The following is a 25,573-nucleotide window of genomic DNA, read 5'->3' as shown; positions in this document are numbered from 1 at the left end:
GTTTTTCATGTAACGATGTGTTGGGGGCTTGAAGGACAGTGAAATTGACACTCATACAACACGCACACAGTGTTATGCAGGTTAAATCCCGTTTCCTGATAGCTCAGGTTGCTTATCGAGTACTTGTCACCTCACTTGTCAATAAAACGACTTGTCCTTCCGGGTGTTAAAGTCTGTTTTCCGGTAGTGTATGTAGATGTGACACATACGTGAGACTAGCTGAGAAACCCATAGTTGCCTGGATGTTTTCTTGTAGCTGTGCCCAAGATTCGTATGTTTAGAATTTATATTTGACACACGAAGCTTCTTTCTGCACACCATCTACAGCAGCGTGATTGGGGACATGAACAGTAAGTCTGTTTTCTTGACTAACGTGGAGAGAGTCAGATAGAGCTGTCCTTGTGAAAAACAAACGACCTGAAGGTCGACGCCCGCAACACACTGTGTCTGGCATTATACTTTGTTTATGGTCAAGGCATTAAGTAAACATACTGGGAATTCCACACAATTAAAGACAAACAATGAATTGTTAGGAATAAATCAGACGTATGATATAAAAACTAAGTCGCCTGCACTACTTCCCTCAAAATTTGGAGAGAAATAACGTTGGGGAGAAGTAACTTTAAGCCTCTGTGAGTGGGTGCTTCTGAGGAGCGACATAATGACTGATACTCTCGATCAGAATTATGACGTTCCTCCCTTAGAGAAGGAGTTTCCAAGGAGTAAGTTAAAGGTTGATGCACTGGAGGTATTGCAAGTCTCACTCACGGTCTTCATTGTATTCTTGAGACTGTATAGTTCAATCCTTCAAATGGCTCTGAGCACTATGGGACTTTACTTCTGAGGTCATCAGTGCCGTAGAAATTAGAACTACTGAAACCTAACTAACCTAAGGACATCACACACATTCATACCTGAAACAGGATTCGAACCTGTGACCGTAGCGGTCGCGCGGTGCCAGACTGAAGTGCCTAGAACCGCTAGTCCACACCGGCCGGCCACCGCATAGTCCTCAGTCTTTTAGCCATTCTGCTTTATTCAGAAAGACTCGACAGTTTGTAGGCATATTCATTTGTAGAAGATGACTAAATTAGTATATAATAAGTAGGCACCCAAAACACCAAGCAAACGTAATGAATTCGTTATTCGTAGAGGAGAATGTATACAATGTACTGAAACAAGCAAAGCGAAGTTGAGTCCCATAGTGCTCAGAGCCATTTGAACCATTTTGGAGACTAGCATCTTCAGACAGACAAACAGATACATAATACACGAAGATCTTACAGTATTATTATTAGTACAGACAGATACAGATGTTTCGTACGTGTAAGTGCAGTAAGCCTTGGTGACGCCTTAATTTCGAGTCGCGGCGGAGGCGTGGCGCCGTGTGTCGGTGGGCGGCGGCAGCGGCAGCGGCTCACGCCCCGGGCCCATTACAGACTGCGGCGCAGTGACGGATGACGGCGGCGGGTTAGCGGGCGGCCACTTTGTGTTAATTACGGGCCAGACAGCGTCCGCCTCCCTCACTGTCCGCAGCCGCAGCCGCGGGCCCACAGACACAACTAGGAGTATGCAGGTCACGCGCGACCGCCCACTGCGGAGACAGACCAGAGCTGTCCTGCTCCGGAAGGGAAACCGACGCTGCTGCTGCGGAGACGCGCACGGATTTCACACAGCGGGCGCTGTGGTCCGCGACATCGCTCAGTGGCCTGAGCAGAAACGTATGAGCGCTCGATCCAGGGAACACTGAGGGACACCTTATCGACCGCAAGTGTTATGGAGAAACGGCTACAGCACAAAACATATACACTACTGGCCATTAAAATTGCTACACCACGAAGATGACGTCCTACAGACGCGAAATTCAACCGACAGGAAGAATACGTCGTAATATGCAAATGATTAGCTTTTCAGAGCAGTCACACAAGGTTGGTGCCGTTGGCGCCACCTACAACGTGATGAAACGAGAAAAGTTTCCGATCGATTTCTCATACACAAACAGCACTTTAGCGGCGTTGCCTGGTGAAATGTTGTTGCGATGCCTCGTGTAAGGAGAAGAAATGCGTACCATCACGTTTCCGACTTTGATAACGATCGGATTGTAGCCTATCGCGATTGCGGTTTATCGTATCGCAACACTGCTGCTCGCGTTGGTCGAGATCCAATGTCTGTTAGCAGAATATGGAATCGGTTGGTTCAGGAGGGTAATACGGAACGCCGTGCTGGATCCCAATGGCCTCGTATCACTAGCAGTCGAGATGACAGGCATCTTATCCGCATGGCTTTAACGGATCGTACAGCTACATCTCGATCCCTGAGTCAACAGATGGGGACGTTTGCAAGACAACAACCATCTGCACGAACAGTTCGACGACGTTTACAGCAGCGTGGACTATCAGCTCGGAGACCATGGCTGCGGTTACCCTTGCATCACAGAGAGGAGCGTCTGCGATGGTGTACTCAACGACGAACATGGGTGCACGAACGGCAAAACGTCATTTTTTCCGATGAATCCAATTTCTGTTTACAGCATCATGATGGTTGCATCCGCGTTTGGCGACATGGCAGTGAACGCACATTGGAAGCGTGTATTCGTCATCGCCATACTTGCGTATCACCTGGCGTGATAACATGGGGTGCCATTGGTTACACGTCTGGGTCACCACTTGTTCCCATTGACGGCACTTTGAACAGTGGACGTTACATTTCAGATGTGTTACGACCCGTGGCTAACCCTTCATTCGATTCCTGCGAAACCCTACATTTCAGCAGGATAATGCACGACCGCATGGTGCAGGTCCTGTATGGGCCTTTCTGGGTACAGATAATGTTCGACTACTGCCCTGGCCAGCATATTCTTCAGATCTCTCACCAATTGAAAACGTCTGTTCAATGGTGGCCGAGCAACTAGCTCGTCAGAATACGCCATTCACTACTCTTAATGAACTGTGGTATCGTGTTGAAGCAGCATGGGCAGTGTACCTGTGCACGCCATCGAAGTTCTGTTTGACTCAATGCCCAGGCGTATCAAGGCCGTTATTACGGCCAGAGGTGGTTGTTCTGGGTAGTGATTTCTCAGGATCTATACACCCAAATGGTGTGAAAAAGTAATCACATGTCAGTACTAGTATAAAATATATATGTCAAAAGAATATACGTTTATCATCTGCATTTCATCTTAGTGTATCAATTTTAACGGCCAGTAGTGTATTTCGAAGAAGCCAAATCGAAGTAATCGCCAACGTATACATTACATGCGTCCTTGTAACTTTCCTATGCTAGCATATTAGACGGAGGTGATAGAATGACGGGGCAGCGATATGCACATATAGCGATGCCGATGGTATCGCATACACTAGGTATAAAATCGCAGTGTACTGTCGTTTACGTGAAAAGGATTCCGACGTGATTATAGCCGCCGACGTGAATTATCTGACTTCTTACGCGGAATGGTGGCTCGAGCGCTAGACGCATGGGACATTGTTTCGAAAATCCCTAAGAAACTCAATACTTCGGGATCCAAACTGTCAAGAGTGTGCCGAGATCATCAAATTTCGGGCATTACCTCTCACCACGGAAAACGCATTGGCCGACGGAATTCACTTAACGTACTAGGACAGCGGCGTTTTCATATAAATGTCAGTGTAGATAGATAAGCAACATTGCGTGAAATGGCCGCAGAGGTCAATGTAGGATGTACGAAGAACGTGTCCGTTACGAAAGTGTCGCGAAATGTGGCGTTAATGGAGTATGGTAGCTGACGACCGATGCGAGTGCCTTTGCTAACAGCACGACATTGCCTACAGGGTCTCTCATGGGCTAAGGACCCTAATGACCTTATCGGTTGGACCCTAGACAATTAGCAACCGTGGCCTGCTCAGGTGAGTCCCCATTTCAGTTGGTAAGAGCTGATGGTAGGGTTCGAGTGTGGCGCGGACGTCACTAAGCCATGGACCCAAGTTTTAAAGAGGGTATTGTGCAGGCTAGTGGTAGCTCCATAATGGGGTTGGCTCTGTTTCTATGTTTGAAGTACATTTCGGACAATTAGAGTGTATGATATGCCCACCTAGTCGCCCGACATGAACCCCGTCGAACATTTATGAGACATAAGCGACAGGTCAGTCCGTACACAAAATCCTGCACCAGCAACGCCTTCGCAATTATGGGTGGCGATGGAGGCAGCATGGCTCAATATTTCTTCTCGGGACCTCCAACGACTTGTTAAGTCCATGCCACGTCGAGTTGCTGCACAACGGCGGTCAAAAGCAGGTCCTTCACGGTATCAAGAGCTATCATATGACTTTTGTCACCTCAGCGTGTGTACAATATTCTTTAGTTGTCTGCCTGATTTTTCGTTAGGCAATGCCTTTATGTTAACATGTATTAGGTGTCGCTCTAGAAATCTCGTTCCCTATGGGGAAATGACAGGCCAGCATCAACGAACCTAGTTGGCTGTTATACTCACGATGAGAATAAATTCTATTTAAAGTTTGCTAACTCCCTCACCCCAAGCAGACACACAATAACGTTAGGTGAATGTTGTGCCACTAAACGCCATTTATGATTTTAATAGGTCGGAGGAACAGCGATGACATACAGATGTATGAATCTGTTAATGTATAATTTTACTGGGTACTAGAAGAATTCGTATGATTTGCTTATAGGGTAAAGCCTTACACTTTAATTGAAATAACAAAGGAGAGTTTGACATACATGTGTTTTGAGAGAGAATTGGATTGCCATCAACAAATAATTCGTAAGGGAATACTATACAAGGTGTACATGTGGGTTGTGTGTTGTCTTTGGGGGAGGAGACCAGACAGCAAGGTCATCGGTCTCATCGGATTAGCGAAGGGTGGGAAAGAAAGTCGCCCGTGGCCTTTCAAAGGAACCATCCCGTAATTTGCATTGAGCGATTTAGGGAAATCACAGAAAACCTAGATCAGGGTGGCTGGATGCGGGATTGAACTGTCGTCCTCCCGAATGGATGTACGTGCTAACAGAAATGAAAGAGCTTATGATGCTACTACAGACTTGTAATGAGAGCTTGCGATTTTTTGTTCAGGTTATCATCATCATCATCATCATCATCATCATCATCATCATCGTGTCAGTGCAGCAACCTCAAATAACAAAACAATGACAATGACGGTAAAGAACATGATTTCCAATTTTCTCATGTATTTCATATAATAATAATCCTTCTCAAATGGCTATAACAACAAGAGTGATATCCCTTTACATTTCCTGGCTTGAGTGACATTTTTCTCTCATCACATTAATCCACAGTTCACACTGTTCATCATCAAGGTGGAGTATATCCCTTATACAAAACAGCTGCACATTAATTTGTTCCTAAGAGAGGCAAATTTTCACTGAGAAATAAAACTGCAGTTGTAGAGAGCCACTAAATGGCAAAAGGAGTATGTGATAGACTAACCGAAAAATTGCTATTGAGGGAGGATTCTTGGTGAAGAGAGAAATGGGAGGTTGGCAGAGAGAAATGAAGGGAGCTATGTGGGGACAGTGAGAAGGAGTGGCAGTAACAGGAAAGAGGAGAAAGTAAAGGTGGACAGGAAATGATGGGAGAAAGATGAAGGGAATAAGGTAAAGAGGGGGAAAATAGGTAGACAGAAACAGAGAGAAGTAAAAAAGGAAGACAGGAAGAGAGTTATGTACAAAGTGACGAATGGGGGAAAAGAGATAAAGATGACGGCATGTAGTGTGTTGCAGGTGTGTGAACAGTATGGAGTCTGGTCGGAATGGGGTGTGGGGGCAATGGAGTGACAAGGTGACAGAGAGTGACGAGGGGAAAGAGAGTGACGAGGGGAAAGAGAGTGACGAGGGGAAAGAGAGTGATGAGGGGAAAGAGAGTGACGAGGGGAAAGAGAGTGACGAGGGGAAAGAGAGTGACTAGGGGAAAGAGAGTGACGAGGGGAAAGAGAGTGACGAGGGGAAAGAGAGTGACGAGGGGAAAGAGAGTGACGAGGGGAAAGAGAGTGACGAGGGGAAAGAGAGTGACGAGGGGAAAGAGAGTGACGAGGGGAAAGAGAGTGACGAGGGGAAAGAGAGTGACGAGGGGAAAGAGAGTGACGAGGGGAAAGAGAGTGACGAGGGGAAAGAGAGTGACGAGGGGAAAGAGAGTGACGAGGGGAAAGAGAGTGACGAGGGGAAAGAGAGTGACGAGGGGAAAGAGAGTGACGAGGGGAAAGAGAGTGACGAGGGGAAAGAGAGTGACGAGGGGAAAGAGAGTGACGAGGGGAAAGAGAGTGACGAGGGGAAAGAGAGTGACGAGGGGAGAGAGAGTGACGAGGGGGTAGAGAGTGACGAGGCAGTAGAGTGACGAGTGTATGGAACGAGGTGGGGAGTGGTAAAAGGGGGGAACAGGGCGCGGGGGACTGGTGCGCGGGGGGAGCGGTGCGCGGGGGGAGCGGTGCGTGGGGGGAGCGGTGCGCGGGGGAAACGGTGCGCGGGGGGAGCGGTGCGCGGGGGGAGCGGTGCGCGGGGGGGAACGGTGCGCGGGGGGGGAACGGTGCGCGGGGGGGAAAGGTGCGCGGGGGGGAACGGTGTGCGGGGGGGAACGGTGCGCGGGGGGAACGGTGCTGCGGGGGGAACGGTGCCGCGGGGGGAGCGGTGCGGAGAGGGTACAGTGTGGCGAGGGTACGGTGTGGCGAGGGTACGGTGCGGCGAGGGTACGGTGTGGCGAGGGTACGGTGCGGCGAGGGTACGGTGCGTGGAGGGTATGGTGCGTGGAGGGTACGGTGCGTGGAGGGTACGGTGCGTGGAGGGTACGGTGCGTGGAGGGTACGGTGCGTGGAGGGTACGGTGCGTGGAGGGTACGGTGCGTGGAGGGTACGGTGCGTGGAGGGTACGGTGCGTGGAGGGTACAGTGTGTGGAGGGAACAGAGCTTGGAGGTAACAGAGTTTGAAGGGAACGGAGCATGGAGGGAACGGAGCATGGAGGGAACGGAGCATGGAGGGAACGGAGCATGGAGGGAACGGAGCGTGGAGGGAACGGAGCATGGAACGAATGGAGCGTCGAGGGAATGAAACGTGGAGGGAACGGAGGGTGGAGGGAATGGAGTGTGGAGAGAATGGAGTGTGGAGGGAATATTGTGTGGAGGGAAGATTGTGTGGAGAGAATATTGTGTGGAGAGAATGGATTGTAAGGAATGAAGTGTTGGAGGCAATCAAATAAACAGGGATTGTAAGGGCGAAATGATGTGAGCCTGTAGGAGAAAAGCCATGTGAACGCATGGTGTGCATAAAGTATGAAGGAACAGTACTGGATAATAGAGTGTAGGAGTTAGTGAGAAATCCAGCAAGGGAAATGAACTGTGACTTGATGTAAGTTGTGTAGACTAATTAACATGCCATAAGATCATGGTGCACTTGATTATGGATAATACCTAACCAATATAAAAGAAATACTGAAAGCAAAGCGGCATCTTCACTAATTGGCCTAGATGTTGAGCAGTTACCGTGTCAGAGCAAACAGTTACTTATTCTGATCAACACTAAACTGACACACAATATTTCTCGCGCAACGCAATCTGACTTTCAACAATCCCTACAAAAGAATGGCTCTGGCTAACAATAACCTGTAACTTTCATGAATCACTTATCTCACAAGAATCTTCGTTACTCGAACTACTGCAATACAGCGAGCGCCACTAATGAAACCTAAATAGAAGATTTTAACTACTGAAGGCACTAACTACTAATAGGCATAGTCAGCAAATGAAAGATTTTGAGGAGGAATAAACATTGTATTTACCTTATTCATGTTCAAAAGTCATCATATATATATATATATATATATATATATATATATATATATATATATCAGTTCACGATATCCAATATTACAAATTTACTCTTTCTGATAGACACAAAATTCTGCCATCTCTCTCCCCACATCCACCACTGCTGGCGGCTCACCTCCAACTGCGCAACGCTACGCGCTGTTCACATCCAACTGCCCAACACTACAATAGCAAATATTCCAACAATGCAAACCAGCCACAGACTTAACACAGCACTGTCAGTGATTTTCATATAGAGCGCTACGTGGCTTTACCATCATAGAAACCTAAACAGCTTACTTATAGTGTAAATACTTGTCAGTAAGTGAGGTGTAGCATCCACAGAGCTTGAAAAAGTTCTACAGTGCAAATTTGTTCTTGGTTCAGGGCAAAGTGGTCGCTAAACCAAGTCTTACTGTGTTGGCAACAGTTCGTCATCTGCGGTAGGGAAGAGATGCAACAACAACTCTACTTCTAGGACTTTTACTAGGAATTTTTGCTGTTATCATCAATACAAAAATTATCTGACGATACAAGTTGATATTCCGAGGGCTATTCCTGCCAGTAAATGCCATCGCCACTGCTGTTAGTTATGAAAGAATCGTAATCAGCGACGTTCGAAGTATAGCTGGCCAGTTGCTTTTAAAACTTACGTTTACAGAAATTGTTCGTGTCATATTCATCGAGTGGATTGTGGAACATGTAGGAACGAGAGACAGATGTGCCGGCCATAGTGGCCAAGCGGTTCTAGGCGCTTCAGTCTGGAACCCCGCGACCGCTACGTCGCAGGTTCGAATCCTGCCTCGGGCATGGATGTGTGTGATGCCCTTAGATTAGTTAGGTTTAAGTAGTTCTAAGTTCTAGGGCACTGATGACCTCAGAAGCTAAGTCCCATAGTGCTCAGAGCCATTTGAACCATTTTTGAGACAGGTGCTTCAACCCCCGATTGGCTCTGAGCAGTATGAGACTTAACTTCTAAGGTCATCAGTCCCCTAGAACTGAGAACTACTTAAACCAAACTAACCTAAGGACATCACACACAATCATGGCGGGGCAGGATTCGAACCTGCGATAGTAACGGTTGTGCGGTTCCAGACTGTAGCGCCTTGAACCGCTCGGCGCTTCAACCGCCGAAATGCCTTGAAGTGAAGAAGTACAAATTTCGCAACATTTAGTCACAATTGGTCCTATGAGTAAACCACAGTTGCCATTCATCTTTCTGCTGCGACTCCTTGTCACAACTGAAGCCGAAACTGAATTAAGATGACAGGGAATGTAGACGTGTGTCCTAGCTCACGGCTGAACAACAGTGTTCCTTAATTATTCCCAGACTTAAATCCTTAAGCTATCTATCTACTCTTAACGAGCGTAACGGTTAGAGTAGCATCAGAAACATCCTGAGCTTAATGTTACATCATACAATGTCATTCATAGCCAACACGAAACTGTTCAGCCACAGAAGGAAGGAGGTACAAACAATGTGTCATTCCGACTTTGGATCGTGTATTCCAGTAATGTCAATAACGATTCTACATGAATGTGAATGGAATGGGGTGATTATAACCGATGACATTTGGAAGTCTTTCAGAAATTCTATGCATAAGGGTGAGTGCAAATTGGAGAAGGCTCTACGTTACTCAGTGACTGTTTTATCAACGCAGAAATGGTTCCTTTGAAGCGACAGGTATCCTGGCACATAACACCGACACATGGAGCTGTTAATTACCTAGATTTCGTCGTTTGTAGATGTGAAGGGTGATCGTGCTATTTAAAGTACTGTGTTACATGATGAATAACACACTTAGATCCTATATAAAACTGCTGCTTTTACGAATGAAGAACGTTCAGGTAGTAGTCATACATGTGGACAAGTTGGGATCGCACCGAGCGAGGATGTGAAAAGTAATCACACTGTGGACTCGCATTTCAGAGAAAAGCGGTACAGAGACTCGCCCCACTATCACGAATTAAGATTTCTGTGATTTCCATAATTTCTTTAAGACAACTTCTTTGTAAGTTGCATGGCCAATATCCTTCCCCACCCCTCCTCCACCCGAACTTGTGACTCGTCGCTGATGAGACGGGTGTCGACGGACATGAACCACTCGTCCTCCTTATCTGTGTACTCGGGATTGCACATGGAAGCATCTGACTGCCCAGAAAAGAATGGAGACTGCAAAGAGCGGTGTTTGTGACCTGGGGTTCATGTGTGAGATTTGTTTGATGTAAGTAATAAGACATTGGTACAGACTTTTCTCCACAAAATATCACCAAAAATTTACGTTTTAAAAGTGGTAATGGTAAAAACGTTGAAATTGTTGGTAAATATGCAAGAGGAAAAGATAACATTATTATCCTGGATGAAACATCAATGCGATATAGACTAATTAGTTGTGGGAATGGCAGACTACTTATGACAGCACCGAATTTAGTTAAAAAAAAAAAAAAAAACATGCAGGTTTAATAAGACAACCATAGAAATTTTGAAGAATTGTTATTCTGAAATCATTTAGTTTCAAAACAAAGCTTATGTAGTGTTAGGACGAATGAAGACTCAATTGCAACAAAAGAGCACAGGAGAAAATTGTAATGAACTATTTATGTAAGATAGCTGCCGATTTCAATGACGTCAGGGCACTGCCCTGCACCAAAGCCGCTGATATATTATACTTCATTCCCAGTAACGGAACACTGCCGTAGCCTGTTTTGTTTTCACTGAGTTTACATTTACTTACTGTTTCGACCATAGGAAACACAGACGAGGAACGCGCTATACATTTTGACCAGTGAAAGTAATTTAAATGTTTATTCATCAAAACACTTATTCATATATCAACAAATTAGGTGAGATGCGAGGATAATTTCCTGGTAACAGATGCAGAAACGATTTCTAACTGTACCAACGACAATTACCTCGCCACTTATTGTGATATCTGTTTGCAAGTAACATTTATGAAGTGGATTATCAGCATAATTCTCTATTCTAATTATACACCCCATTTAGCACTTGCGAATGCATTATTATTAGCACAAAAACAGAAAATAGCGACATCACAGCTTATAGTTTGCAAATACTGCCTCCATTTCGTTGGATAAATGAAAGTTAAGCTCAGTGATTCAACATCCTGAAACACCGCCAACAACTTTGCTAGCTCAGTACGAAACACGTCCACTTCGAGGAAACGTGAATGAAATCCATTTATAAATTTTGTGCTAAACCTCTCTTCACAAACCAGTATATGGTGTTTTTTATAACTATTACTCATTTAGAACAGTCAGCTTTTTAGTTTATCTCTGGTATTGGGACAAAATTGAACCACTGAATTATTATGATAAATTATTGCATATCTGTGACTTCAGCAACGGTGTTTAATAGCAGCAGTGTTGGTTGCTGGTGAAAGTCGCGCTTGGTGACTCACCTGTGTTCTTTCTCCAGGCCAGTGTATTTTCTCGATTCCTCAATTAAAGGAATATAAAATGTAAATCTCGTTAAGCGTTTTGAGGCTACTGCCAAATAAATCTACCACATTAGGGGGAAAGCATTAATTTCATTGATTCAGACGGTATTATAGTTTGTGAACGAATAAAAGCCCAAGCATAAAAGTCTTACTGAATACAGTTATTCTTTAAATGACGCAGGGAAATTATTTGCTGAGACCTATATTAGTCCAAATCAAAGCTCTGTTATGCAAGTAAGAGCTAATAATTAAGAAAACACCAGATAATAATAATGAGATGTAACCAGAGATTGGAATGGCAGGCTCCTAGCTCATGTGACTGCTCTTGACACAGCCTCTACGGTCTGTTACGCAAATCTCCGTTTCCTGTTTCACTCTTCTGTAACACAGTCTATCTATTTGAAGACAAATAACGTAATTCTGAGAACACTTGACGGCAAAAAGATTTTGAGGTTCTTATTGTATACAACTCTAGGATACCCATGTCGACACCAAAATGAAATGATTTAATACTGACTTCTTTATCAAGTAATAAAAGCAATGACTATGGATTGAAGTAGTAGTAGGGTTTCTAGCAGTACAATGTAACCCTGCAGTGAAACTCAGAGGAAGCTTGAAGATTCGGAGGGTGAAAACATTACAAAGAGCGGTGAAGTCTACAATCCAAATAACTAGAGCGGGTCTGGAAAAAAAACTGGAGCATCAGACTTTATTAGGAATATGTTTTGGAATAAGGCCCATGTTCCTTTCCTGAATTCTCTGACGTTTGATACTTAAGAATGTAACAGTATAGCTTTATCCATATTAAAGAAGGTAAATAGTTTCGCTATATAAAGTACATGTTCGTAAGGATTATGTGAAGCAGAGCATTCGAAGTTTCTTCCAAGGATAACTGCAACTCAACTTTTCATTATTAAATAGTAAACTAATTATTAGTGGTAAATATTTGATTTTAGTTATCAGAGAAGCAAGCGTCACGGAAACAACACAAATAAAGAAGAGAAAAACTAATGCGGAACGTGACCGAGAAAGCGCAAATTGTTTCCGGCCATTAAAACAGTTATGAGATTGTTTTGTTCCCGTTTTCGTGTCCTCTTATTCGTTAGACGATGTTTTTCGTTCTCAACTGCCCTTCACAACATGGCCTTTCGTTTAATTAAAGAAAGAGAAGTATTCCGGTAAGTGGTCGTTTGCGCGCTGAAGCTAATTGCCAACCTAACATTGGAGATTTAATTAGAGGACGGTCTAAGTGGAACGAGGGGAAGATGCTCCGAATTGTAGCAGGACAAGCATATTACGCTAAAGTGGGGTTTCCCCCTGACTGTTGACGCGAATCGCAGCATGTCCTTGCGCTTGCGGCCGAGCACAACTTGCATCGGTAGCAGGTAATTATCAGATGCCTACCGTGGAATGTCACACTACTCAGTCACACTTCACACAAATCTATTAGTGTCAAGGCTTGTGTAGGAAGGACGGCTGGCATCATTCATTTCCAAACCCTACTCATGACAATGTACTTGGGTATTATTGTGCTTTTCGAGAAATTTCTGTAGATTCAAGCTTCGGAACTATTCATATAGAAAGCGGCAAATCACTTTTCACTACTCTAAATGTCGTTCTTAAACTGACTCGATGTTAAAAAAAATGGGCCTTGGTTGGGGACAGTTGCTATGAAACACTACAGTCTGCTATATGACTTCATTTGTACGTGTGATTTAGTCTTAGGGGATAGCGCTATAATTGGAAGATGTAGGAACACACGACTTTCGTGGTCGGTGTTTTAATGTAGTGACTGTTAATAGAAGCGCATGAAGGAATATCCATCTGAAACCCGAAAAAGCAGTTTGCGGCAATTTCTACTGTTTTTGTTGTTGTCAGATGTGAGGTTGTGTTTCGTGCAGGTTCGAATCCTACCTCGGGCATGGATGTGTGTTATGTCCTTAGGTTAGTTAGGTTTAAGTAGTTCTAATTTCTAGGGGACTGATGACCTCAGATGTTAAGTCCCATAGTGCTTAGAGCCATTTGAACCTTTTGTAAAATTTGTAAATGGACAGCGTTTATATTTTTCCCTGTCTATTAAATTGATTTTTGGAATGATTGCCAATAGTTGCTATTTCAAATTGTTTTGAACTTGAAACTGGTTTTTGCTAATACTTCTTCATTTTATCTCTCTGATTACTGGTGTGCAGAAGAGTAATAATGTAACAAATAAACTATTAAGTGGAGCACTGACACAATTTTCTCTATTACAACACTTTTAAATTGGAATATGTTCTTAGTTCCTAGCTACAAGACCTCGTTTACATCGGAACAGTTTTACACGTTTAAAAAGAAAAATTACTTTACTCGAGGAATTTTTTTATAATTTCACAGATTGTCTGCTGAACATGTAGAGTGACTTACCATTTCAAAACGTCGAATAAGAAAAGATAGTAAATTTCTTTTAAAGGGCTGCTTACAGGCGAATGTCTGAATAATGATCAAGGAACAACACACTTTTAACTTACTCTATATAATTGTTTTTCACTCAACAACCGTTTATAATTTCGTTTGCTGTGGGGTATAAATGTATCATGTCATGCACAGATACATAGCATGTGCATCATACTAACATAATAACTATAATGTTAGGAGATTAATTAATCATTATCTCATACGAATTCTATGTTGTATTTGAAATGGAATCGCTGTTATATGAAATATGTGACTTTGAAAACAATATTTATCCGTTAGATATGCGCAAAACCATTTCCAATAATTTCGTCAAGTTTTGTAGTAAGAAAACCATCACCTTCATTGAACATGATGTGTTATAATTAGCATATTTTTTTATTAATTTGCTTCAGAAATGTTGGTGTTAGTGCTGCCTAAGTCATTTATGTAGAACTAACCAAATTAATGTTTATGTATGAAGAGTAATTGCATTAGAGAATAACTATGTTAACGTATTTATGATTATCAGGGACGACCGTTGTTAATCTCTCGCTACATGTAACGTTTTTACGAAATTTCCGTCCTGATGTCCGAGCAGCGAAGGCATATGTTTGTGTAAAATTGCTAAGAGTTTGAAATTGTGTAAGCACTGATGTTAGGAAGAATAAGAAACTTCATGTACATGACAAGTGATAAAACCTTTCATTTATGAAGGAACCTGTTGAAATGGTCAACTCCTTAAACTTCTTGTAGCAACGAATATCAACCAGATAACTGCGCCTCCAAGAAAATGACTGCAGAGGGAAAGATGACCTAACAGTAATAGAAAGCCATTCACCCACTTAACTGAAAATACACATCTGTTCTTAGTATTCTTCTTGTGTGAAATAAGAGGAACTACTATTAATGGCGACATTTTCAGTGTTTATGCAGTAACTGCTTTTCTTACAACACAATGTCTTTCGGACATGCGTGCACACCTGAAGGAACAGACATTGTCTTTGGCGATTTGCAGCTGAGGAAATCATGCAATAGATTTACATATTGTGAATATGTACTAGCATCAGCTACTTGTAAAAAGTGACAATTATTGCCCGATCGGGAGTCGAACCCAAATTTCCAGCTTGTTGTATGAGTCTTCGCCTTCAGCACTTCAGCTACCCCAGCTGGCCTCCACCACCGGACCAAACCTTCATATGTCACGCAGCCAGAATCGAAATGCTCGCAGATTCGTGACACTAAGCTCAGGAAGACAAATGTTACTTTGTATCGTTATCTTAGCCCCAGCAGGCGTGATTATATCGTTAATGGCGATAGAGTCTCTGTTTAAAGGAGGAACTGCATTTATTACAATACAATGTCGTAGTTTCACTAAGGTGTGATCAAATCTGAAGGACATTGTATTGTAATAAATTCAGTTATCTTCGTATGCTTAGTTTCACGAATGTGTGAGCGTCTGGACTGTGATTGTGTGGCGTATAGAGGTTTGGACAAGCACTAGAGGGCGTGCTCGGATAGCCAAACCGATAAAGGCGACGGAATATGACAAGCGAGGAATACGGTTTCGAATCGTGGAACAAATTTTGTCACAGACAGCTGATGCTACCACATATTCATAATGCGAATATATTTCATGATAAGAAGAACTGCCTACACTTCGTATCAGCAGAAATTTGTGAAGATTGCCGATTGTAGTAAAACAATAATCAAAGGACTGTAATGACGTAGGAGAGGTCAGATAGCGAAAACAGCGCAGTTTGCGTATTGCAATTCTTGCTAGCTCTACAAATACATTAAATCCAGAGTAATGTGTCAAGTGATTTAAATTCTGCCAGCACTCGCCTTGTAGATAACGAAATTATCTGCTAAAGTATCGGAAGAACAGATAATACTGTGCCGCACGTACTCCTAAAAGGTGGTGGAATTATGAAGTACACTTTAAATTGAACAGTATGGGCTCCTTCATCCGTAAATTGGAAGACATTTTACCTAACAGTGACATGTGGTGCCTTATTCCATTACTTGTGCATAAAGACCTTGATGCTTCTTGTGACTGTGAAGGTCTAGAGGTATCTCAATGTGGACACTAGCATATTCTTCAACGTGGCAGCACACGACGCAATAAAACTGCACTCTTAAAACTGAATCTTGAATAGAAACTCATTCACAGAAGAGATCCGGATATTCATATGATCCATCACTAGATGCAGGGGGATAACGTATCGAAGAATGGAATAATTGAGATTCAGTGAGATCCACTTTGTCGTATGTCAGTGCCCTTCAAGCAAGACGTCTTCGTTAGAGAGAATACGTCTTACATGCTTCTTTCTAAGTAGTACTGAAAGCTTCATTCCTCTTTCAAATATGCATGTCATTTATTATAACTTGTTCTCTTTGTAACAAATCTAGCGGCTTATTTTTCTTCCGTTCTCCATCATATTTCCACCTTGTGGTTGGAGAAGGAATTCGTAGGGATCACTATGTTTTACTTCTGGCATATTTCAGCAACCTTTTTCCTCTTTTTATTCCAAATCATCAATAAATTCATGTGGATGTTTTGGTAGCTGTGTGTGTGTGTGTGTGTGTGTGTGTGTGTGTGTGTGTGTGTGTACCAGTTGAAATCAGGACATTTACGATCTTTTGTATGTCAAGTCGTGGAAATTGACCACTCAGTCCTTTTCCAACACGTCCTATAACCTGGAGTGGTATAGAGCAACTATCATCCCAACTTTTTTTAACTTCTTTCGATTTTTCAAACACCCACCAGCTCTTTTACCGGTTTTTCGGTTAGCCCAGTATATCTCCAAAGACAAGAAAAAAAAGTAGCCCCAGATCTCGGCAGCTAACGGCAGGCTGTTAGGAATTTTGTTGGACACTCGTCCCGGGGACGCCACAATGAGTGTTCGTGTTTTAGATTCGGAGCATCATCTAACATAAATTTCCAGTTGCTCGAAACTACTTAAGTACTGGTTTACAAAGTAGTTAACTACGACACCTTACGAGAAACGCAATAGAAAGTTGTATTCAGGAGGGACGACAGTTTTATTCTAAAATATTTTCATTGTAATGTCAGCTGTTACCATTTTATCATGTGTTTGATGCTGAAGACGATTATGGTTACGTTCATAACTTACTTTCACTTTCATTAATTAATTGACACACACGCTGCGTGAGGTGAATATTGAATAAATTTTTTCGTTAACCATGAGTGCAGCCTTCGTGCTCGTTCACCATCGTATGAAGTTCACGAGTCTCTTGATTTATTCGTCGCCTTTAGTGAATTCTCTGTAGCTCTGGATTCCAATTCTTATCATTCTAAATGTGATTCACTATCATGTACGACTGTCAGCTGAACCTGTACTTCCGTGATCTACTGAGCAACACATGTAATAGGGTAGGGAATTTCCACTACAATGCTGTTTAAACGAGTAGTTCTTAACGCAATGAGTAGAATGAATACATGAATATACTTTTAGATTTATTAGTATTGCAATTTGTCGACGTTATTGCGTCATTTTGGCTTCTCTCTGGATTTTTTGTCCACTCAGTCTACACTCATCGTGATGCATCACGCTCAACCCTCTTAGCATAACGAATATCTCTATGGTTGGGAATACCTCAGTACAATGGGATTTATTGCAATTATTAACTTTTCCCAAATGTAGTGGATCATACTTACTGCCCCGTGAAATTCCACCCTGTGGTTGTAAAGCATGCTATTACCGGTGCTTGAGTAAATTGTTTCGGTAATTTACCGCCATGCAAATGGCTGTGTGTTGCGACCCCAAACTTGTTTTTCTTCCTCATGCATCCACACTCCATAATTCTTCGCCTGTTATTTCCGTGATTATGTTAAGGATAAGGGTTTTTGGTGCAAACACCCATACGTTTTATGGATTCTTATTAGATAAGTGTTTTTCTTGATAATGATGTGCTGGGAAAATGGATGGTTTTCTAGTGGGAATTGTCTATTTGGGTCATTTTGGCTCTCAGCCACATTCATTTCCATTTTGCTCGTGAACTCACCAACAGAAAGCGTACTCTCTTTAGGAAATAATTGGGCATCCCCTATGTATCATCGTTTTGAAGTCTCCTCATTAATTCTATTGCGCATTTGATTAATCAACAGTCTCATAAAATAAATCTCAGTGGGACCTCTCATGACACTCCACTAACTGGAACTGAAGCATTAGTAGTCCAGTTTCCCAAGTTTTCGAGAATCATACATCTCTGCTAAAGTCCGTGGAAAATGGCGAAACAGGTGCCCTATTGAATAATATCCACACAAAAATAAGAATCAGGAGTGTAGATAACACAACCACAATTAAAGGGGTTACTTTCCTATGGAAACATCTGCCAGGATTTTTAGATGTAGCTTCTTCATTTAGTGTATTAGTTAGGAGGTGTTTTCTAGCGCTGGAGTCACTCAATGTCACCATTCATAGTGATTCACAGTGTTGCTCCGTGACTGTTTATTATAACATGTTGTTGTTTACATCTTTGGCAGATAAATTTTATGAGGCAAGACTTTGTCAGCGAACAGGGTGAAAATAACTTTTTATGAGGCAGTAAGTGCTTGTATGGTAAAGTAAAATACCTGTAAGTCATACTTATTTGTGATAATTAGTGAGTTATTCATTCTTTTTGGTACATGTATGACCACCTGCTGAAACCTAAAAGCCTAGGGACTATGAATAATTTGCGAGAAGAAATTGTGAGGGATCAACTAAGCTTCTGAAATATCCTTAATGATGTTAGAATGACACATACTGATTGGACTTACCGATAATCATTTCTCCCCTCTCCCCCCCCCCCCCCCCCTCAGGCTCAAATGATTTAATGAAGCGCAACGGACATATAATATCGTCATGATCTGCAGCAGTCTGCAATACTTCACCCTGGTGATTGCAGGAACATCCCTTTTCCTCATCTGCGGACGACGTGTGTCATCTCACGCTCTGAGTCTATGTGCCTCCCTCAGAATCTTTTGACAATGTATCAATGTATTCTCTTCAGAATCCCTAGAGAAAATTCTCTCTTCTGAATCCCCAGATCAAGTGTGTTACATATGGAAATAGACTTCTTCTTTTCTATCAGTCCGCATAATTTCCGTGCACCAAAGAAAACGGCTCTGCAAGAAGCTGGACAATGATTTGGTGTTAAAAAGACAGCTAACTCCAACCTAGAAAAAGTTTTACAACGTTGACCAATCGTTTTTTGACTGCTTCGGACGTGTTATACACGCATGGCTGCTACTGTCCCCGGGGAGATGTGCTCTGGATTTGCTTATTAAAGCGTTTGATCCTTCCGCCAGATGCTCTGGTCGTATTTGTGGATGGCCACTTGCTTGTGTGCTTCCGAAGTATTAAGATGGGTGGCCATGTAGGTCTCTGTGTGCTCCAGATGCGTTAACATGCGAGACACTTATCGGCTAGGTAGAATGACTTAAGTACCCACGTTTCCACCGTGAGTAATCAGTGGCTTTCCAGCCTTCAGCTTATGTGTGTCTGCTGCCGTGATCTTATTAGTGTCGCTGTTTACATCACAATTTTGATTGATGAAACTGACACTCTTTTCTTGTTGTAGAGAGGACGAAATAATGAAAATAGTTATCGGCAATTATATCTTGTACTTGATATCACAGGTTAAAAATGAAACAGAAGCACCGTATCAGACGCCTTCGTATAAAGTCCAAATTAATAGTGTTGATGGAGAGACTAGTTGGAAAGCTGTCATAATTACATGTACGAGTAGCTGTAAAGTATTCCAGAAGTTGTAAGTACTAGGTTGATGCGTAAGTCTGAAACGGTTTTATTTTATTTATTTTTTTCACATTGGTATTCCTATTGGGGATGATTTATTTAACGACTGTCGTTTTTTGTTTATAGTTCACTGCTGCTATTTGAGTTTGAATTTAATATTCTGTCATTTGGAGACAGTGAATGGAGTTGGGGGTGCTCAAAAATGTAGTGCCAAGTGTAGTAATCGAAACATTTCCACGTATTACACTACTGGCCATTAAAATTGCTACACCAAGAACAAATGCAGATGATAAACGGGTATTCATTGGACGGTTATATTATACTAGAACTAACATATGATTACATTTTCACGCAGCTTGGGTGCATAGATCCTGAGAAATCAGTACCCAGAACAACCACCTCTGGCCGTAATAACGGCCTTGATACACCTGTGCATTGAGTCAAATAGAGCTTGGATGGTGTGTACAGGTACAACGCCCCATGCAGCTTCAACACGATACCACAGTTCATCAAGAGTAATGACGCGTATTGTGACGAGCCAGTTGCTCGGCCACCATTGACCAGACGTTTTCAATTGGTGAGAGATCTGGAGAATGTGCTGGCCAAGGCAGCAGTCGAACATTTTCTGTATCCAGAAAGACCCATACAGGACCTGCAACATGCGGTCGTGCATTACGCTGCTGAAATGTAGGGTTTCGCAGGGATCCACTGAAGGGTAGAGCCACGGGTCGCAACACATCTGAAATGTAACGTACACTGTTCAAAGTGCCGCCAATGCGAACAAGAGGTGACCGAGACGTGTAACCTATGGCACTCCATACTATCACACTGGGTGATACGCCCGGATGGCGATGACAAATAAATGCTTCCAATGTGCGTTCACCACGATGTTGCCGAACACGGATGCGACCATCATGATGCTGTAAACAGAACCTGGATTCATCCGAAAAAATGACGTTTTGCCATTGGTACCCCCAGGTTCGTCGTTGAGTAAACCATCACAGACGCTCCTGTCTATGATGCAGCGTCAAGGGTAGCCGCAGCCATGGTCTCCCAACTGAAAGTTCATGCTGCTACATACATCGTCGAACTGTTCGTGCAGATGGTTGTTGTCTTGTAAACGTCCCCATCTGTTGCCTCAGGAATCGAGACGTGGCTGCACGATCCATTACAGCCATGCGGATAAGATGCATGTCGTCTTGACTGCTAGTGATACGAAGCCGTTGTGATCCAGCATGGCGTTCCGTATTACCCTCCTGAACCCATCGATTCCATATTCTGCAAACAGTCATTAGATCTCGACCAATGCGTGCTGCAATGTCGCGATACGATGAACCGCAATCGTGATAGGCTGCAATCCGACCCTTATCAAAGTCGGAAAAGTGTTCGTAAGCTTTTCTCCTTCTTACACGAGGCATCACAACAAAGTTTCACCAGGCAACGCCGCTAAACTGCTGTGTGTGAATGAGGAATCGGTTTGAAACTTTCCTCATGTCACCACGTTGTAGGGGTCGCCACCGGCGCCAACCTTGTGTGAATTCTCTGAAAAGCTAATCATTTGCATACCACAGCATCGTCTTCCTGTCGGTTAAATTTCGTATCTGTAGCACGTCATCTTCGAGGTGTAGCAATTTTAATGGCCAGTAGTGTATTTTTTCTGAGTTCGCCATTGGGGCGACAGCAGAGAAGGTGGTCAGAAACAGTAGCGCCGTGTGTGGGAATAAGCACGGCGAGGAAATGCTTTTTGAAGGAGGATGGTTTTGACATTGGAGACTCTTCACATCCAGGAAGACTTGTGAATTTGATGAAGACTGATTACACTCATTGATTCAAAGTGATCCCTTAAGCCAAAACACAAAAATCGCTGGTTGGACATGTGTGTGTCTCAGCTAGCTCATTATCAGTTGACTTGTGAGTAGCACCGACCATTCCTATCCTACGTCGTTATTGGTGACGACAAGTGGTGTCTTTAAACTGACACAACGAACATATAGGAATGGTTGAGCCTACACAAAGAAGCAACTTACCCTACAAAGACCGGCGGGCTTCAACAAAAGATAACGTTATTCATCTGGTGGAACAGCGACGGTGTGACTACTACGAATTGTTTCCTTGAGGTGTAACCATCACTGCTGACCTTTAATGTCAACAACTGAGCGTTCTTGCTGGCCCAGTAACAGATAAACTTCGCGAAGTGAGTCTACTCCACGAGAACGCCGGTCCGAATTCTGCCAGACAGACAAAAAGCACTAAACAGGAATTGGGATAGGAAGTCATTCCACACGCATCTTAGTCATCTTATTTTGCGACCTCAGATTTTCATCTTTTCCGCTTTCTATGGATCAACCTTCAAGGACAGTACCTTCCGGGTGAAAATAAGCAACGAACGTGGCTCGACGAGTTCCTCGCTTCGAAACCACGTTATTTATACAATCCTCGAATCGAAAAGTTACCCAGCGTTGGCAGATTTCTGTAAATAGTGAACGAGAATATATTATTGGCGACTTAACTACATGTTATGTGTGTCTGGTGTGTTTATTAAACTTATGGAATGATCCTATCAACTTAAGGCACAACCCGCAAAAAAGGGATAAAAGTTTCAATGGAAATTGAAATAATTTCAGAAAAGAACTGAAGTTGCTGCCATATCTCAAAAGATGAAAACGTTTCAAGTATTTATCACATGGCAAAATATGCACCACATTGCGTGATACCATTTGCCAGAACCCTCGTTCTGTTTGTTCGATATCAAATACGACGGGTGTTATAACCACATGATGCACATTCTATGAGGTTTCAAGACTGCAGCAGGATCATGTTGACTTCTTGCCATAATATTCGACTGGCAACCGTTCAGCCATCTTCATGTGAGTGCACGCCACTGGAGACTGCTAGTTGACGGTTTCGCCTTTATAACAAAAATTGGAGAGTAGGCGCATGTGCATTGGCGGACGTGACAGGAGGTCCTCTATCGGTATCCACGCCCTCTTCAGATATTGCTCCACTTGTGGCGTGAAGGATCATGTGTGAAGGTGAAACAACACTTCCGACCTATGTTGGATCGTGCGCTCGCTGCATTAAAAGCAAAGTCCAGACGGCATCTAACGTGTCATTATGAATACCATGTTTTCTCTTAGAAAAAATTAAAGAGTTCCATTTGTCTATTTGAAAGTCAGCAACACGATTTATAAGATATTGTGCTAGACATATTTCCACACATTCCTTAATTACTGAATCCCAAAAGGATCTCACCGTGGCCAACATTTATGTCGCTGGATAATCAATAAAGTGTCCTAGGTAATACAATGTTCAGCTACGGTCGACTTGCTGGGCTGCGGAAGGCGAGTGTGGCGCGTATGTTCAACAGACCCATGTAAGCGTTGCATGAAAGGTGTGTCGGTCATGAGCGCCACACTCGCGTTAAGCAGCCCAGTACGTCGGTCGTAGCTGAACATTGTGTTACCACACGACACTCTATGGATTATTCTACCACAAAAATCCTGGCCGCGACGAGAATTTGGGATTCAGTAATTAATGGGTTTGTGGAAATATGTCTAGCACAATCTCTTATAAATCGTGACGGTGGCTTTCAATTGGACACGGTTTGGGACCCGGTGATATCTTTATCTTTTTCTGAGAGAGACCAATATAGTCTTATTACATGTCTGGCGCCATCTGAATTTTGATTTCTGCCCGCGAGTGCACCTTCTGATAGAGGGGGACATGGAGTTTCACGTTCACCCATGAGCCTGAGCGCAACAGATGGAACAATATTTGCAGAGGGCGCGGATATAGATAGACGTCCGCCAATGCACGTGTGTCTCCGCTCCAATTTTTGCTATAAAGCCAATACCGTGAACTAGCAGTCTCCTCCACCTCTACACCCTTCATCTCCTTTCCCAAGGTTGCTTTCATCAACTACTCCTCTTGGATGATGCCCTCTCTCCATCCATTTAACCCTCCTATCAAATCTCATCCTCATCTCCCCCATCCTCCCTCTTTCCTTTTCCTGGCCTCCCTCTCGTCCCCCTTCCCTCCAGTTTTTTCCCCGCCTACCCTTCTCTTTGACTCCATTCTCTCCCCTGAGTCCTTTTGCTTTCCCCTCCGCTCAGCGGTTCTGGCGCTGCAGTCCGGAACCGCGGGACTGCCACGGTCGCAGGTTCGAATCCTGCCTCGGGCATGGGTGTGTGTGATGTCTTTAGGTTAGTTAGGTTTAAGTAGTTCTACGTTCTAGGGAACTTATGACCTAAGATGTTGAGTCCCATAGTGCTCAGAGCCATTTGAACCATTTCGAACCCCTCCACTCCTTCCCCACTTCTTCTCGCGTCCGCACTGCCCCCCCCCCCTTTTCTCTGTGTTCTCTCCCTCCCTTTTCTTTTCCTTTCTCTCTTTTTTTCCCCTTCATCGGTCCGGATCCTCCCCCCCCCCCCCCATTCCCCACCGTCGTGTCTCCTCTATGGTGCAGTTTTAAGTGCGTGTTCAGTGTCGTGCGTCCCCTTTCATTGTTGCGAACAGACACCATACTGTCGCTAAGTGTGTTCTTTAACTCTTGCGAACAGAAACCAGGCTGTCGCTGTGTTTTTTAATTGTGCCTGCGTAATTGCTATGTGCTTTAGTCAGCATCACCAACCATTTGCTTTTTTTTTATTTTTACTTCGCAACCTTTATCCATGTTACACTTTTAACCAGTCATCGTTTTGTCGCCTGTTTTTATTGTTTTTTATCTCCTCATAATGTTTTTAACATCTATAGGATGTAGATCGGAATATTACGCTGCTGATAGCCCGTCCCTTCCTCTGGGGAGGGGGGACAGGGGGAATGGAAATTCAATTAAAAAACAAAAGTAGGCTCCAGTGACGTGAAGATGTCTGAACGATTGCCAGCACAAATATTATGACAAGAAGTCAGCATGGTACTGGTGCAATCCCGCAACCTCTCAGAATATTCATAACACGGGAAAACTTCAAGAACCACACGACTCATGTTGCATAAGGACAGAACACTGGGCGCCTAGTGCACACGGCCTTCCGTTAACACAAAAGAAAATATCTCGTGGAAGGTGGTAGGCCGGCCGGATTGGCCGAGCGGTTCTAGGCGCTTCATTCTGGAACCGCGCGACCACTACAGTTGCAGGTTCGAATCCTGCCTCGGGCATGGATGTGTGTGATGTCCTTAGATTAGTTAGGTTTAAGTAGCTCTAAGTTCTAGGGGACTGATGACCTCAGATGTTAAGTTCCATAGTGCTCAGAGCCATTTGAACCATTTGAAGGTGGTAGAGACAGTGATCTCCTCTCAGATATAAATACAATTTCGATACGTTAGCTACATATGATATCGGGCAATGGGTGAGATAAAAGAAACCATACACAATGTCTACACACTGCGTTAGCACCTCACCAAAATTTTTAAAATTTCTTGCAATACTATGCTTTATTTGATGCAGCACAACAACTATGACCAATAACAAAAAGAAATTCAGTTCTCTGTCGAGCGAAGATTTCAGGCTGTAAAATGTAAGGGGATCATATTTTTTTACCTATTTTTTTCGGAAAATCGGATGATTTGCATTTCATTGCGGTGAGGATGTCCACACAAGCGTGTCGCTGACACCTCATGTAGCGCGGCGACGCTGCGCACACAGAGCAGAATAATAGCATTTCATCACTTCCCATTAGTCGTTAGATCGCTTGGCAATCTATCGTCCTGTGACTGAGTGTTCGCGTTGTTGTCATATATAAAACAACCTGTGTATGATATTGTCGAAAATTTGTCATGAAACGGAATCAACAAACATGGAGCTAGTAAGTTATTACTGTGGTCGCCAATGACATCCGACGTATTAAGCGGTATCACAGGCAGATTCATTCTTTAAAAAATGGTTCAAATGGCTCTGAGCACTATGCGACTTAACTTCTGAGGTCATTAGTCGCCTAGAACTTAGAACTAATTAAACCTAACTAACCTATGGACATCACACACATCCATGCCCGAGGCAGGATTCGAACCTGCGACCGTAGCGGCCGCGCGGTTCCAGACTGTAGCGCCTAGAACCGCTCGGCCACTCCTGCCGGCTATATGCCCATGTCTGTAGAAGATTACCGCGGTAATGTTTTCC

Source organism: Schistocerca americana, chromosome 3 (assembly GCF_021461395.2).
Source record: "Schistocerca americana isolate TAMUIC-IGC-003095 chromosome 3, iqSchAmer2.1, whole genome shotgun sequence".
Taxonomy (NCBI): Eukaryota; Metazoa; Arthropoda; class Insecta; order Orthoptera; family Acrididae; genus Schistocerca; species Schistocerca americana.
The sequence above is the reverse complement of the archived record's forward strand: the minus strand, read 5'-3'. Positions refer to the sequence as shown.